Consider the following 16,981-nt stretch of genomic DNA (forward strand, 5'->3'; position numbering starts at 1 on the left):
AGGAAAGCCTTTGTTCGGAAAGTGAGGGCAATTGACGTTGCTGTTAATGGGTCAATTTTCATGTTGGTGGTTAGAGAAGAATGCTAGCCACCCTTGAGGGAAAGTTGCTAGCGGGAAGCGTCGTTCGTGTAAAAAAAATAGATTTCCCCTATCTTCCCGTAGTTGGGACAAAGACTCTTTGTCTATTTGAAGGACTTTAGTTAACTAAATCTTAAGATTTGTAACGGGTCCTCAGGCTAGCTGAACATGCACTGTGGAGATGCCGACATTTGGTAATCATCTTACCCGATGATTAGGATAGAGAATAGGGTCTGCGTGTGGCGAGCCATAGGACAGAAACCGTTGGAATGTTTACTGTCGTGTGCCGCTACAACTATTTCTTTTTAAGAAGTGCTATACTATTACTCCATACCTTTGTTAAACAAAACGTTCATCCCTTGACCGCGGCTACGTTCGGTGACTGGTTGTCGCCTCGAACAAATACAATCGGATCGAATGACGTCAATTGTTTAATTACGCCTATGGTAGAATCTAGATTACGGTATTAAGGGATTTTCCCGAAATTCCAAAGGGAAGGCTCCGATGTCCTTTCATCTCCGACATATATGAGAGCACAAGAAAGAATATGAGAAAGAAATGTGTGGCGGATGAAAAGAGAGTTGTGCGTTTCGTCCCGGGACTACCGGTGGACTCGTCAGTAAGGCTATGCCCGGTAGTCCCTGCCTTAGACGTAGAGGGAGTCTCGCTAGGTGCGGTATTTGTATCAGTCGCTCGTATATTCGACCGCTAGCGAGTTAGACAGACTCATTGTCGTCGTAGCTCTCTAGTGTTGGCGGTTGGTACCAGCGGATCGCCCGGGAGGTGTTGCGCCGCGTTGATGCCTCGACCTGTCGGCGTCCTGTTGATACCGATCCACCACAAATGTTTTGTCCGGTTTCGACTCGATAAGATTTACCTCGAGGCATGCCTCCACACGGGATCTCCTACTTACACGATAAGATTTTTTTTTAACATTATGCTTCCAGATAAAGTTTTAAGCGAAACGAATGCAACATCTTTGAAACACTAAAACGATATTTATATATGTGAAAAAATATTGCAATTGTTGGATATTACAGTAGCTGTGTGCGTTGATATAATAAAAAGAAGCAGTCAAAAGATTGATTGTTTATCAGTTGTCAGGGATCTAATATTTTTGGTCATTATACCACACAAACATACGAAATCCATACACATTCTAATAAAATCTGTCTAATGTGATAATGTGACTTTATCATACGTGGATATGTCTCGAGATGAACTCGTGCTTATTGTTCAGAATAGAAGTTCCTATAGTTTGTGATACAGACTAGAACTTTTCTTTATTTTTGAAGACTTAGATATCGAGTTTATTTTGGACACTTGCATTTTATAGCCGAACGAGATGTCGAAAACTTAATTACTGTTTAAGCGTTCGATGCGTCTCGTTTCCAGTAGCAATAGAGACATCATAATCATATTTTAAGGATTAAGAATTGAACAATGAACAATGAGCACTTAGAGTATCGGACCTCTAATTACCTACGTATGTAACACACAGGATGGACGAGACATGAACTTGTGAAGAAAAGAGGCGGTACACTTCACACTTCACTAACACGTGATTGTTGTGTTTCCGTTAAGTATGAGGATACGGTACACTTTCCAGATTAATCAGCGAAACCTCACTAACAGGACAGACATTTTTTGAAGGATGAATGCAGCAACCGTACTTTGTGAGACGATAGTTCCTTTAGGTAATTTTGATCAGTCCCTTCGAAAGCGGAAACGGTTTTAATTGTCGTCGCTTGCGAAAGTTGTTATGTCACTCATTGATCGAAAGATATCACCCTTATCGCAACTTTAACATTCCTGGGTAGAGGCAAAAAGCAACGCCTCTAAAAGTTCAGATATTTTTAAATTGGGCAAACCTCTCTCTCTCTCTCTCTCTCTCTCTCTCTCTCTGCACTTGAACTTTCTCAAAATAAGACCGGACTTTTGATCGGATTATCTGTTACTCAAAGACTTTACTTTGTTTAAGCACTTGCTCTTACTTAGGGAATACCAAAGACTGAAATAACCATTAAGTTTTTGATCTCTCCTTCGAAAATTAAATTAATGTATTCAAAACAAGTTAAACATCTCAGCTCACAAAAATAACAAACATTTTCGTCCGTATTATACATTTTAAAATATTCTATTCTCAACATGGTTGATTTCTAGGATTTCAAAGGTTTTCAAAGAAAAATATAATCCATGCTATTGAAATTGTTGCGGGGAATGTGATGGGATGCAAGCGCGTGGAACGTGCATGGAATGCAAGAACCAAAGTTCATCGGATTAAATATCTTGTTATGATTATTGCGTGACTTATTTAGAATAACTCAGAGCAACTTGTTTTTATAAATTTGAGCAATAGTTGTTTAAGTTCGGTGTCTGTAGGTTACGATAGGATTGATAGACTTGTAGAAAGAGAGAGAGAGAGTAATCTTACAATATGTGTGCTTCATTGCACCTATGTAGTTTGTTTAAGTTTTCTATGATATAAGGCTATTGAAGATGTTTAGAATGAGATTAGAATTGTTTTTCAAAACCTGTATGCTCACATACAGGGTGCTCAGCTAAAGATGTGAAAAAATATAAAGGGTGATTCTCAAAAGTAGAATAAAACAAAAATCAGGGCTAAAAAATTGAGTTTTTGGCTTTATCGTTTAGTTATCCACAATTAAAAATCTGCCCAAAATATCTCCGTGCGCGAGCAAACATCCTTACACGAACGAAAGTAGATGAGTTCGAGCAGCGAGCTGCATAGCGATCTTCAAATCGAATGATATATGGGCAGCAAACCACCTCGTAACAGTCATACACAAGAAGACTATGAGACGTAGACCATCCTGCGTAATGTTTTGTAAGAAAAATTGCAGATTAAATATTAAACCTGTTTTTCATTGAAATTCATATCAGCATATCGAAAACTGTTCCATATAACCGCATATGAAATTTTTGAGTTGAGGATTACCGTTTCCTGTAATTCTTCTTTTGCCATAAATAATTAATAAACAAAAACACATATAAATGTATAAATGTTTCTACAAGGTTTGCACACGCGCCATGATTTTTCAGTCCAAGAATGTCCACAGAAAAATTACCATTAACAAGCACTAAGTGTTGAGGTGCTACTGAATGTGGTAGAACTCTGTTTTGCATGAACCACAGACATTTTCCACACAAATTATTGAACACTGCATATTACAATATTCACATACATATATATGAAATAAAAAGTAAAGAAACAAAAAAGGACTACAATAAATTTGTTTGAACTTATACTCCAAGGATTGATTAAAGGTAGCGTTTTATGATGTAGTGTGTAATAATGTAAATTAATGTACAGCTAAATGAAAAATTATACTAGTTGCATTGAATAACTCTTTTAAGTTTACACTTTCTGTGATGATAAAAATGATATTATTCTTGCAAAGCAATTCTAACCATTTTTAAACATATCTGGTGAGGAGCCTCAGGCACACCTCAGGAACGCCTTAGATATCGTGATTGTATTTCGCTAATTTCGAGAAAATTATACAAAGGAAACGAAAGAATTTTTTTCTGGATGATCTCTCCATTACTACCTTATTACATAATATGTTTTAATGATTTTAAAAACTTGATAAAAGGGCAGACTTGTTCTGGAAAGACAAAACCATTTCGGCATCCAAAGAGAAACGTTAGGAGAACTGTGTAAACATAAAATTAGAGTAATTTGTATTTTTAATACCGCGATTTAAGTTATTCCGCTGAAGATTTTGTAGTCCTGTTTATTTTTAGATTTTTTATTTTCTTATTTTTTATTTTTAGATTCCCCTTATTTTTTGTTCCTCGTTATTCTTTTAATTCCTTTTATTTAATTTCAACGCGAATGATTTGGGTGTGTAGTGTGTATAATGCGTGTTGCATGTATCGTGCACTTATTGTGTACTTTTTTTGCAAGAAAACAGAGGTTATATTAAACATTTATTGTGATATAAAACGATTGGTATTTTCGTTTTGTTTTTTTTTTTTTTTTGTGAACGATCTGTTCACCCGAGAATGGGACGATCGCGGTGCGTAGATGAAATTTATATAAACAGTGTTTATGTATGCTATTATTTATTAATTATTTATAGAGGCGAAGGATTGGGGCAAACATTAATCATCCCTACTCGGAAATTCCATGAGGTGGTTTTCGATCTGCCGTGATGAATTTTAATGAGTAAACAGGTGTAATGTCTGATTTACTATTTTTCTCGCAAAACATCGCGCAGGTTGGTTTACGTTTCCAAATATCATAATGTTCATCTTTACAACTTATACGAGATAAGCTGCTGCCCATGTATCGTTTGATTAGAAGATCGCTGTGCACCCCGCAGCTCAAACTGACATGCTTTCGTTCATGTAAGAAGATTGTTCGTCCACAGAGATATTCTGGCCGACATTTAATTGTTGATAACCCAAAAAGAAAGGCGAAAATGCAATTTTTTTATTCTTAATCTTCGTCTCATTTGAATTTCAAGAATTATCCCTAAAATTTTGTTACACCTGCAACCGAACACCCTGTATGTGTGAAAATCGTGGATGTCAATGTGCAATCTGCAAAGGCATCGAATTTTGGAGATGAAACTTTCCAGAGAATGACGAAACTTTTCACTGCTCTGTTTATTACTGGGTCATATCTTCTTTTGTGAATAAGTGAAGCAGAGTCTCAATATCAACATTCGTACACTAGAGCAGAGTACGCGTTACATATAACGATTAAAGGTTTTCCAGTCTAGAGTCTAGACACTAAATAACAACGTAATGTTGAATTTAGATCTTGTGTTGTTTAAAATTACCACTATAATTTATGTTATGAATTATGGAAACGGTATATTTTTGATAACAGAAGCTTATTCAACGATATAATACACAAGTATACATTCTCTTCCTCGCTATGCGCTAAATTATAGTATAACGAAATAAAAATTGTGCATTATCCGAATATTGACGTTACTTGCTATATTATACATTTCGTAAAACTTTAATCAAGAATCTGAACGTTTAGCTTTCTCTTGATAAATAATTGACGAATTATTCGTTGTCCCACTGAGTTGATGTAGTATGATCACTATCTTTGTCATCCCAAATTTGGTGAAAAAGCGACAATGTACAATGATGGCAATAAAAAAGTCTGTTTTGCGATTATTTATCTCAAAACTATCATATGTCCGTGTATACTAGGTTAAAATTGTAATTGGCGGTCACATACATATAATTTGTAATATTCGTGTACAAAGAAATATGGTTAGACGAGTACGTGTACGTATTAAGAACTTTAGTGTTATAGACATATGAGTATGTCGGGTTTACATTAGAATCAGGGTTAGGGACGTGAAACGAATCTTCGTTTGGATTACACGTGTCGCTATGCAATAGAGAAGACTTCGATTAATGCAAATACGATTATCATAGAACTGGACAAGTAATCGTGGTAATTAGATACTTGAGAAACTAATGGCAATGATCTTAGGTTCAATAACGAATCCGCGGTCGACGGGATGATAAATGAAAGTGCTCACGAAATCTAAGTCGGACGCGTAATATTCACGAGTCGTAAGGGGTTACTCTTTTCGTCGATGAGATCGCGAGAGAGAATGAATTTCCCGTCCCGATGATGCCACAGAGGAAAACTATATGGGGTGTGTCTGAGGACACGAGATCATCGGATTCGTCGAGGATAGCCTTCGTTCAGAAGGAGAGGGAATTTGGCGTTGCTGCTAATTGGTCAATCTCCATATCGGTGGTTAGAAGAAGATGCTAGCCGCCCTCGAGGGAAAGTTGCTAGTGGGAGACGCCGTTCGTTGAAAAATAGGTCTCTCCTATTTTTCCGTAGCTGGGACAAAGACTGTTTGTTTGAAGGACTTTAGTCAACTAAATCCTAAGATTTATGACGGGCCCTCAGGCTAGCTGAACATGTACTGCGGAGCCACGGGACAGAAACCGTTGGAATGTTTACTGTCGCGTGTCACCACGAATATTTCTTTTAAGGAGAGCTATAGAATTACTCCATACCTTTGTTAGACAAAGCGTTCATCCCGTGACCGCGGCTACGTTCGGCGACTGGCTGTCGCCTCGAGCCCAAGCTCATTATCACAACTCGCGAACAATTACAATCAGATTGAATAACTACAATTGTTCAATTACAGCTATAGTAGACTTTAGGTTACAATGTTGCGGGATTATCCAAAATTCCAAAGGCTCCGGTGTTCTTTCATCTCCGACAAGTATATAGACATTCTTCAGTACTCACGTGTACAGTTAATTCAGTAGAAATGTTATATTATTCTAAAACAGTTTTTAACAAAAGTATTGACATCTGTTTTTTTCACTATCTACTTTGCTAACATACACAACAACAATATGAAATCGTATTTAATAGCATCTGAATACATAGCAAACACTGCTTCAGTTGATTCCCAATAACGTCGACTTTTTCAGGTGCAACAATTTTCATTGCAACTCATTCTCCATCCGTTACATTTATCTGCTGGCCGTTGTGTTCGTCTTAATAACGAGTTTACAACGAAAGTAAGTTAAGAGCGTAGTGTAATAAATAAAGAGGCGTAATTACCGATTATTTACAAAAATTGAATATTTGTTTTCAGTTCTTTGGTACTATAACTACTTACTTGGCTATATTAGTTCAAGTAAGTTCCACGCCTACTGCAATGCGCTCTTTAATTCATACCTTAAACACATAATGTTTTGTGTATACGTATGTAATATGGTAATATGATAATATGCTAATACATATATTTAATATGGTGATTAGTCATTATTGTTTATTGTATTTTACAATACACTATTGCAATTTATGAATAAATAAGAAAATAAAGAAATTATACAACATATGTAGAATTGGAAATTTTATATTTGTTACGCCACTAGGCTTACCATAGGCCGTATTCCTAACCGTCGCTGGTGGTACTACAGCGTGGCAGACAGATCGTCTTATATTTTCTTTTTTTTATTTATTTACATTTTACAATTTGTCCAGTAGGACTTTTGGTAAAATATTATAGCTTAGTGATATAGTAATATAGTATGTGGATAGCTACCCCCAGTGGGATACCATCTTCGAATCTGATTGATTTATTTCTTTAGTGTGATGAGTGTTTGTATGTTAGGTTATGTCCTTTGTGAGATCCGTTGGGTGTTTCCTTTTCAGTCTTCTATCCATGTTTAAGGTGTTGATCGTTTCCACAGCTAGCCAGTTCAAGTGCGTTGCTATTCTTTCTCTGTACCTTCTTGCACTTCTGTTAATCTCCTCCTTGACCGTTGGTATTCCCAGGTCCCTATTTCGGTTATATGGCTCATTGCTGCTGTTCCCCATAGTGCTATACCGTATGTCCAGATTGGTTTTATGACCATTTTATATATTTTTAGCTTGTTTTCTATGCTTAGTTTGGATTTTCGACTTGTTAGGCAGTACATTTGTCTCCTTGCCATCTGTATTTTGTCTATTGTTGCTTTAATATGCTGTTTCCATGTGAGTCGTGTATCTAAGTGGAGTCCTAGGTATTTGACTTGCCTTGTTTGTATTATGTGTGTGCCGTTTAGTACAATGTTTGCTGGTTTCTGTTTTCGCAGTGTGAATGTAATGTGTTTGGATTTATCGGGGTTTCCTTTAATTTGTTTTGCTTGAGGCCACTTTTCTATTTTTGTGATATGTTCTTGTAGTAATGTAACTGCTGTTGCACGCTTCGTGTGCCTGACTAGTACAGCTGTGTCATCCGCAAATGTCAGTATTTTACTATTGTTAGTTGTTGGTATGTTGGCCGTATATAATGCGTATAAAATTGGTCCTAGGACGCTTCCTTGCGGAACTCCTGCCTTGATTTCTTTAACTTCAGAGTATGTGTCTTTGATTTTTACTTTGAAGGTTCTACTGCTTAAGTATGATTTAATTAATTGGTATATCTGCTCCGAGAACTGTTTCCTGATTGATTGAAGTAGACTAGTTTGGTTTATTTTATCAAATGCTTTTTCGATGTCCATAAAGAGTGCCGTGCAATATTGTTTTGTTTCCAGCGCCTATTGACGAGTCCGTGCATTTGTTCTATTGTGGAGTGTTTGTTTCTGAATCCGAATTGGTGATTCGGTATTAGTTGATTCTTCTCTATTATAGGTTTTATGCAGTCGTAAATTACTTTCTCTAGTATCTTAGAGAACGCAGGAAGTAATGAGATTGGTCTGTAGGATTTGGTTTCGTGTGGGTCCTTGCCTGGTTTGGGTATCATTATGATTTGTGCCAGTTTCCAAGTTTTTGGAAAGTATTGTATTCTTAGTATTGCGTTAACTATTATTGTGATTTGTATTATCGCTTTTGGCGGAAGATTTTTCAAGATTTTGTCGTTAATTAGGTCGATTCCTGGCGGCCGGTGGTGGTGACTGTGTAGTGGAGCAGACACAGCGAGGACGGAGCCGTTAGCTTACCAGAAATCTCCGGAAAACTGGAGAATTCAGGCAAGGAAAGTAACCAAAGTGAAGGACTAGCGCCCGTGAATGCAAAGCGGGTGTAGGAACCCACGAAATCTGGTGTAGAAAGGCGCTAAAGGCGGAGGTAAACCGAGTGCGAGGTTATGACGGAGGAGTAGCCATATTGGAACGCGTGACAACAGCGCCGCCACACGGGCTACCCGAGGAACCACACTGACGCAGCCATATTGGCACGTGCGTCAAAGCGCGCCGCGTGGGCCATTTGAAAGCGGCAGCGACTAGTGGAGCAGCAAGTGCGAAGGAAGCGGCCATATTTGCGCCCAGTGGCGAAAAAAGACTCAACGGTGGCGAAAAATAAGGAGGTAGGGGAAACCGTCGGAGGAGGCGGCGAAGCGGAGCTGGTCGCCGAGCCGTCACACGTCAGCACCAGGAGCATGACGAGGGCGGCCCTGACAAAAGAGGGGCCCTCCCACGCCACACTGGACACGGAGAACACGCAGACCGAAGAAACGACGGAGGAAGAGGACCTAGCCCAAGAGATGAGAACCGCTACTACGGCAAACATAAGAGCGGAATTGATCCGTCGGGCCGCAGAGATGACCAAGGTTGTCGAGACATCTCGCAACCTCAAGAGTACGCAGGAGGAAACGTTGAAGGAAGTGGCGAGGACTATCACCGCGGGCACAACAGAGCTGGTGAAGAGAATAGACCCCGCCATCGTCGCCCTCGCTATAGCGCAAGGACGCATAACGACACTAGAGGCAGAGAACGAGGCGCTCAAAAAAGAGCTGGCCACGCGTCCCCCCCGCAGAGAAGAGCAGCGACACGGCGCGTCTCGCCGCAATCGAACATGAGTTAGGGGAGATAAGACCCTCGCTGCACCGGCTGGAGGAACGCCTCCAGAACATGGAAAGGAGGGAAGAAAAGGAGGTCGGCCTGGACGAGAGCACAAGAAGGGGTGAAGACCAGAGCCCCAAACGCTCCAGCGACCAAAGGAGGACAAGCGGCTGCCACGGAATGGCAAACCGTCGGAAAGAAAAAGAAACAGAAGAAGAAGAATAACAGAAAGAAGAAGGGGGCAGAGAAGAAACAATCGGCCAAACCGAACCCCCGGGACAGAGGCGAAGAGCCCAAGGAAATCCCCAGAGAGCGGATCGGAGAACGCGCGAAGAGGAGGAGGCAAGCTGCCCCTTCCACATACACCACGATCGTCAGCGGTAACGATCACCCTGACAGACAAATCGGGACAATCCTACGCGGAGGTCCTGGCTGCGGCCAGGAACAGCGTCTCCCTGGCTGAGGTCGGCATCAGCACGATGAGGATGCGAAAGACCATCACTGGAGGCGTCATTCTGGAGGTCCCCAAGGATCAGGAGAGGAAGAAGGCCGCAGCGCTCGCAGCATGTCTGACGCGGGCTCTGGACCCGAACAAGGTCCGCGTGGTGACACCCTTCCGAGCGGCCGAAGCAAGGGTGTCAATGATAGACGTATCAGCCACTAAGGAGGAAATCCGGAACACCCTGGCGAAGGAGAGCGGCTGCAAGCCGGAGGACGTCCGACTGGGAGAAATCCGCCCCGCCCGAAACGGTCTTGGATCTGTGTGGATACGAGGCCCGGCCGGTGCATTGCGGAAACTGGCCCCGGCTGGCAGGGTCGCCATAGGGTGATCAACGGCGAGGGTCGATGCCATCGCGCGAAGACCTCTACAGTGCTACAGGTGCCTGGAGATCGGGCACGTGAGGAAGTCCTGCACCGCCAAGGAAGATAGGGGGCACCTATGCTTCAGATGCGGCAAACCAGGGCACAAAGCGAAAGCATGCACTGCCGCGAGCCCGAAATGCCTACCCTGCGAGGCGCTTGGAGCATCATCTGGGCACAGGATGGGTGGACCGGCGTGCGCCCCCCCCTCCCCCCCGAAGAAAGGAACAAAAGGGGCCACCCGCGGATCCACAGCTGCAAGCGGCAACGGGGAAGGCTCCCCACCGCAAGGCGACCCTAAGCCCGCAGACAAAGAAGCTGGCACGGAGGAAGCCAGAGAAGCGACGACGCTAGGGGGCCGAAAATGCGCATCCTCCAGACGAACCTAGGAAGATCAAGGCCAGCGCAAGACCTGTTCTACCAAACCATTCGGGAGAGCACGGTCGCCATAGCGGTGGTGGCGGAACCATACAGAGTTCCGGATGCCCCGGAATGGGCCGGAGATACAGACGGAATGGTTGTCGTCACCTGGACATTAACGCCCGGGGCGTTCGCTCACAGAACCCTGCTGGAACGCGGCAACGGATACGTCGCGATCGAATGGGCAGGGATGGTGATGGTGGGTGTGTACGTGTCAACGGACGGGAAGCATTCGAGGAATTCCTGGACGGAGTCGGCGACTGCGTTAGGCGACGACTCCCCCGGCAAGTGCTCGTCCTGGGAGACTTCAACGCGCACTCCACGGAATGGGGGAACGCTAGGACCAACGCGTGCGGCCGCACGCTGTCAAACTGGGCCAGGGACTTGGACTTCTGTGGGTGAACAGAGGCTCGACCAGTACCTGCGAGGCGTGGAGAGGGAGCTCCATCGTCGTCATCACATGGGCCTCTCCCGATGCATTCAGGCGGACCTCAGGCTGGAGAGTAGCCGAAGGGGTCGAGACACTCTCGGACCACCTCTACATATTCATGGAGGCGGACACACCTGGACCCCGAACGTGGACTACAGGCGATGGTCGCGGCCCGCCGAGGAAAGGACACGCACGCCCACCGCCAAGACGGAAGGTTAAGGAGATGAACGGGGATCTACTTCGGGCGGCTGCCATAACAACAGCCTGGAGCTGGGAGGCCCTGACGACGACGACCGAGACAGACGTGGAAAAGGAGGCCGAGAACCTACGCCGAGTCATGACAGCAATCTGCGACGCATCCATGCCACGTGCCACACCAGGCACGGTGCGAAGCAGGGCAGTCTACTGGTGGAACCCTGACATTGCGGAGCTGAGGACGAGATGCGTCCGGGCCCCAAGACAGTACCTAAGGGCCCGCCGCTGGCGACGATGCGACGAAGAAGAAGTCTCCTCGCGCTACCGGGCGTACCGCGTGCTACGGCGCTCGCTGCAAATGAAGATCAAAAACGCGAAGGACCGTGCCTGGTCCGAACTGATCGGAACAGTCGATGCCGACCCATAGGGAAGGCCGTATAGGACGGTGACGCGGAAACTGCGCGCGAAGGGCCCCCTGGCAACGACGGAAATGGAGCCTGCGCTGCTGCTGCGGATCATCGCGACACTGTTCCCCTCGTAAGAAGACCGAGCGACAGAACGGCCGCGGAAACCAACACGGACGTTGGAATGGAGGGATGATTGGGAAGTCACAGAGGAAGAGATATGGAAGGCGACCAGAAGAATGGCCTTCCGCAACGTGGCGCCGGACCCAGGCGGAATCTCAGGTCGGATCTGGGGGAAGTGATGGGAGTCATGGCCCCCAGACTTCGGCGCCTCTACACAAGATGCCTGAAAGAGGGAGCCTACCCCCGGGCATGGCGGAAGGCGAAGCTGGTCTTGCTCCGTAAAGAGGGCCGACCGATGACCTCGCCGTCAGCGTACCGGCCGATATGCCTGCTAGACGAGGTCGGCAAACTGCTCGAGAGGGTAGTTGCCACTCGCTTGGAGCGACACATAGCGGGCCAGGTGTCAGGTTGGCACGAAAGCCAGTACGGCTTCCGGAAGGGGCGCTCGACAATTGACGCGGTCAGACGCGTACGAGCGATTGCGGAGGACATGGTCTCCCGGAAAGGCGTGGCGCTGGCGGTTTCCCTGGATATCGTCAACGCGTTTAACTCCATGTCGTGGGACAGGATACTGACGGCCCTGGAGCACTTCGAGGTTCCCAGCTACATCGTCCGACTGATCCGGGCCTACCTCGACGACAGGTGGATTTGCTACAGCAGCAAGGATGGAGAGGAAAGGCGACCTGTTGAGCGCGGGATCCCACAGGGCTCGGTGCTGGGACCGATCCTATGGAACATTGCGTACGACGAGGTACTGCGATGCCCGCTGCCCCCAGGCGCGGCCATGGTGTGCTACGCGGACGACACCCTGGTCCTGGTCGGGGGTCGTGGCTGGCACCAGACACTGCGCATCGGCGAAATCGCGACGGCCTGCGCAATCCGTGCCGTGAGCGGACTGGGCCTGATAGTTTCCCCTGCGAAGTCAGAGGCCATCTGGTTCTATGACCAGAAGCGGTGAGGGACCCGACCGCCCGGCCTATGCATAAACATGGCAGGCGAAACCGTCCAGGTGGGATCGCAGATGAAGTATCTGGGTCTCGTCATTGACCGCCAGTGGACGTTCGAGCCGCACTTCGACTCCCTGATTCCGAAGGTGTCGGTTGCTGCCATTGCCTTGTGCGGCCTAGTGCCGAACATCGGCGGGGCGGGAGTTGCGGTGCGCCGACTATGCGAGGGCGTCGTTCGCTCCTGAGTGATATACGGGGCCCCGGTATGGGCGGACGACCTGATGGCGAGCCGCCGCAGCATCCTGCTCCTGAGGAGGCTACACAGGGTAACCGCCATCAGAATCATCAGGGGATACCGGACGGTGTCCCACGCGTCGGCGACCGCCCTAGCTGCATCCCCCCGTGGAAGCTCCTGGCGCTAGCGCTCAAAAAGAGATACAGCCACCGCAGAGTATGGCATCCGGGAGAAGGTCCAACCGAGCAGGCGGCTCCGAACGACATAGGAACCGCTGAGGAGAACACGTGGAACCGGTGGCGATCCCAGCTGATCAACGAGGGAGATGAACATCGGGGCGCGCAGGCGGTCCTCCCAAACTGGGAGGTATGGAGAAGCCGCCACGGCCTCCCGCTCACATTCAGAATGACCCAGATGCTCACCGGACACGGCGTGTTCGGCGAGTTCCTGAAGAGAATCGGACGGGAGACGACAGACATCTGCCACCACTGCGGAGAGGACAGGGACACGGCGCAGCACATCCTGGAGCTATGCCCGGCGTGGGAGCTGCCCCGACAGTCCCTGCGGCACGCCACAGGAGGAACATTGACCCCCTCCCCCCAGCGATTATAGAAGCGATGCTGAGAGGGCCACAGGAATACGAGACCGTCCGCCTCTTCTGCGAGCGAGTTATGCTCGCGAAGGAGCGAGCGGTAAGGGAGAGGAAGAAAATCTCTCACCCCTGCAGAATAAGACGATGGAGAAGGATGGCAGTCAGACGACCCAGAGCCGCCCCACCGCCGTCCCAACGGACCACGCCTGAAGGAGCGCAGCGCTAGGGGGTAGTGACCCCCCTAACGCCAACCCAATAGACGGGAGATACTAGGACTGGCTCGAACAAGAAGACGCGAGAAGAGGGTGCAACAGAAGTTAATTCACTGAGGTTCCTGGAGCACCCCCGTCGCACGCGTAGAATGGTCATCGTGGAGTTTTAGACGGTAGGAGTCCGATACTACTCTGCTGCTACGCGTCTACTGCAGCAGCGGAGTGTCCATGAGGATTTCTCCACGTATAAAAAAAAAACAAAAAAAAAGGTCGATTCCTGGTACTTTATTATTTCCTGTTTTCTCAATTATGTTTCTGATTTCTTGTGCTGTTGCTTCGGGTATGGTGTAGTGATTGTCAGTTGGTGTACTAGTGGTTAGCGCATTTTATGCGATTTTATGTGGGGTAAAACAGTTCGCTGTTGAGTGCCGGAGCGTGCAGGTGTGTCTCTAGTGTCCCGTGAAGTTGGAAAACAACACGTGCCACCCAACCGTCGAAAGTGAACACAGCCAAGTGTTTCCTATCCTTTAGGAAGAAGAAAATCCCACGCACCTAACCCCAATCCGAATACTAGCCTCATAGCCTCACGACTAGTTATTCATTTCGAATTAACTAGCTCGCTGATGGCCCAGCAATCACGACCAGGCTCTCCTGAGCAAATTCGCAACTACGCCGAGCTACCTCCTCCGTGGCAAAAGTGCAGCAGATCTCCCCGTACCAATGACGCCAATAATACAAAAAAGGGAAAGATAGTAACACCAAAATCAAACACGATCGACACCCGGAACGAACAATCAACAATACAAATAAACGCCCACAACAGGTTCGCCGTATTGGAATCCACAAACGACGCCATGGAAATCGCAGACCCGCCGCCAAACCAACACGCACAGAGAATCCTCCCTCCCTCACCAATATTTGTTGATGATGTCATCGACATCCAAACAATGATCAAGTCCTTAGAGAGAGATATCTCCAAGGAGGACTACTACTTAAAGATAAATAACAACAAAGTAAAACTACTGCCGACGAACCCAGAGGCTTACAGAAAATTCACCAAGATACTTAGGATCGTGAACGCCAATTTCCACACCTACCAACTCAAACAGGAAAGGCCTTTCCGGGTGGTCCTACGAAACATCCACCACTCAGCAGACATTGACGAGCTAAAATTCGAATTATTAAAACTCGGCCACGAAGTCATCAACGTCAGCAACATAAGGCATAGAGTCTCGAAAGACCCGCTATCCTTATTCTTCATAGATCTAAAACCAAAACCCAACAACAAAGGAATCTACAAAATCAGACGGCTATTGAACGCAATAGTTAAATTCGAGCCACCGCTTGTCAAAAAAGAGATAGTTCAATGCAAAAGGTGCCAAAGGTACGGTCATACGCAGAAATACTGCAACCATACTTTCCGCTGCGTTAAATGCGCAGGCACTCACTCCACTGACCAGTGCGCCAAATCACCGGAAATCCCAGCGAAATGCATCCACTGTCAAGGGGACCATCCTGCAACTACAAAGGCTGCTCAGCCTATAAAACCCTATACACAAACAGGTACCCTAAACTCAGAGCAAAAGAGGTAACCAATCAAATACCCAGCCCGCCGAAATTCACGACTACCCCAATCCCCTCAACCAACCAAATACCCAGTCCTACTAAATTCACCACTACCTCAACCTCCTATGCCCAAGCAGTACAAGGCATCCAAAATAACCCGAACAGCCAAAGGAATCTTCCCCAAAACAGTGCCCCCAACCCACCTAACACAGACAACTCCTCAAGGCTTGAAAGGTAATAGAGAAACAATCAGAGCAAATAAATCACTTGCTATTGCTACTAACACTCATCGTGGAAAAATTAGCACGCCCCGACTCAAAATAAAACCAAGGCGCATAGCACTCTGGAACGCCAACGGTCTAGCGCAACACAAACTTGAACTAGAACTCTTCTTAAAACACCAGCAAATCGACGTAATGTTCGTATCGGAAACCCACTTCACCGACAAGAGCTACCTGAAAATAAATGGTTACAAATTCTACCATACCCAACACCCCAACGGAAAGGCCCACGGTGGCACCGGAATAATAATCAAAGCAAGTATTAAGCACTACGAACTTCCATCATTCCAGAAAGACTACCTCCAAGCAACAAACGTAGCAATAGAAGACTGTCATGGCTCAATCACCACCTCAGCAGTATACTGCCCTCCCAGACACTCCATCGCCAAAGAAGACTTTGATAACTTCCTGGACACCCTGGGCAATAGATTCATAGCTGTAGGAGACTATAACGCCAAACACACCCAATGAGGCAGCAGACTGGTTACAGTAAGAGGCAAAAACCTCTTAAACAGCATAATAACCAACAACCTTAACTACCTTACCACATACGAACCCACATACTGGCCCACCGACACTAACAAAATACCCGACCTTCTGGACTTCTTCGTAACTAAAAATATCTCATCAAAACACGTCCAAATCAACTCCTCGGCTGATCTCTCCTCTGATCATTCCCCCGTGATAGCAACAGTCAGTTCAACAATTATCGAGAATACACCTAATGGCGCCATTCACAACCAACACACCAACTGGCAGCTCTTTAGAGAAGTCTTTACACACTCAACTTCAGCCTTAACTTCACTAAAAACTAAGGAAGAAATAGAAGCAGCCACGGAATACTTAAACACGAGCATAATAAACGCCTCTCCACGCCGACAAAGACGTCTATCAGCAAACAAGAATATTCCCAATACATACTAAAAAAAATAGCAGAAAAACGTAGACGAAGAAGAGTATGGCAGACCCATAGAACACCGGATGACAAACGCAAACTAAACAACGCAACTAGAAAGCTATCCAAAACCATAAAAAATTACAAAAACGACTGTTTCCAAAAATACCTTGCCAGCTTATCCCCCACAGCCGACGCCAACTACTCACTATGGAAGGCCTCCAGGAAACTCACACGCCCCCCACAAATAATCCCACCAATCCGCCGTCCGCAAGGCGGATGGGCGCGAAAAAGCCGACCTGTTTGCTAAACACTTGTCTAAAGTATTCAAACCCCATTCCTCCAAAGCTGCCACGGACGTTACTGAATACTTGCACACCCACTTCCAAATATGCCCTCCTATTGAACCGTTCACGTCTGCAGAGACTATAGAAACAATCAGTCGCCTAAA

At 46.0% G+C, this 16,981-nt stretch overlaps 1 protein-coding gene across 1 annotated transcript in view; it reads right to left on the reverse strand.

Annotated features, from left to right (window-relative positions):
• LOC126866978 (uncharacterized) overlaps positions 1-16,981 on the reverse strand; it is a 162,925-nt gene that overhangs the window by 130,836 nt on the left and 15,108 nt on the right. The window lies entirely within an intron of this gene.

This window comes from Bombus huntii, chromosome 6 (assembly GCF_024542735.1).
Source record: "Bombus huntii isolate Logan2020A chromosome 6, iyBomHunt1.1, whole genome shotgun sequence".
Lineage (NCBI taxonomy): Eukaryota > Metazoa > Arthropoda > Insecta > Hymenoptera > Apidae > Bombus > Bombus huntii.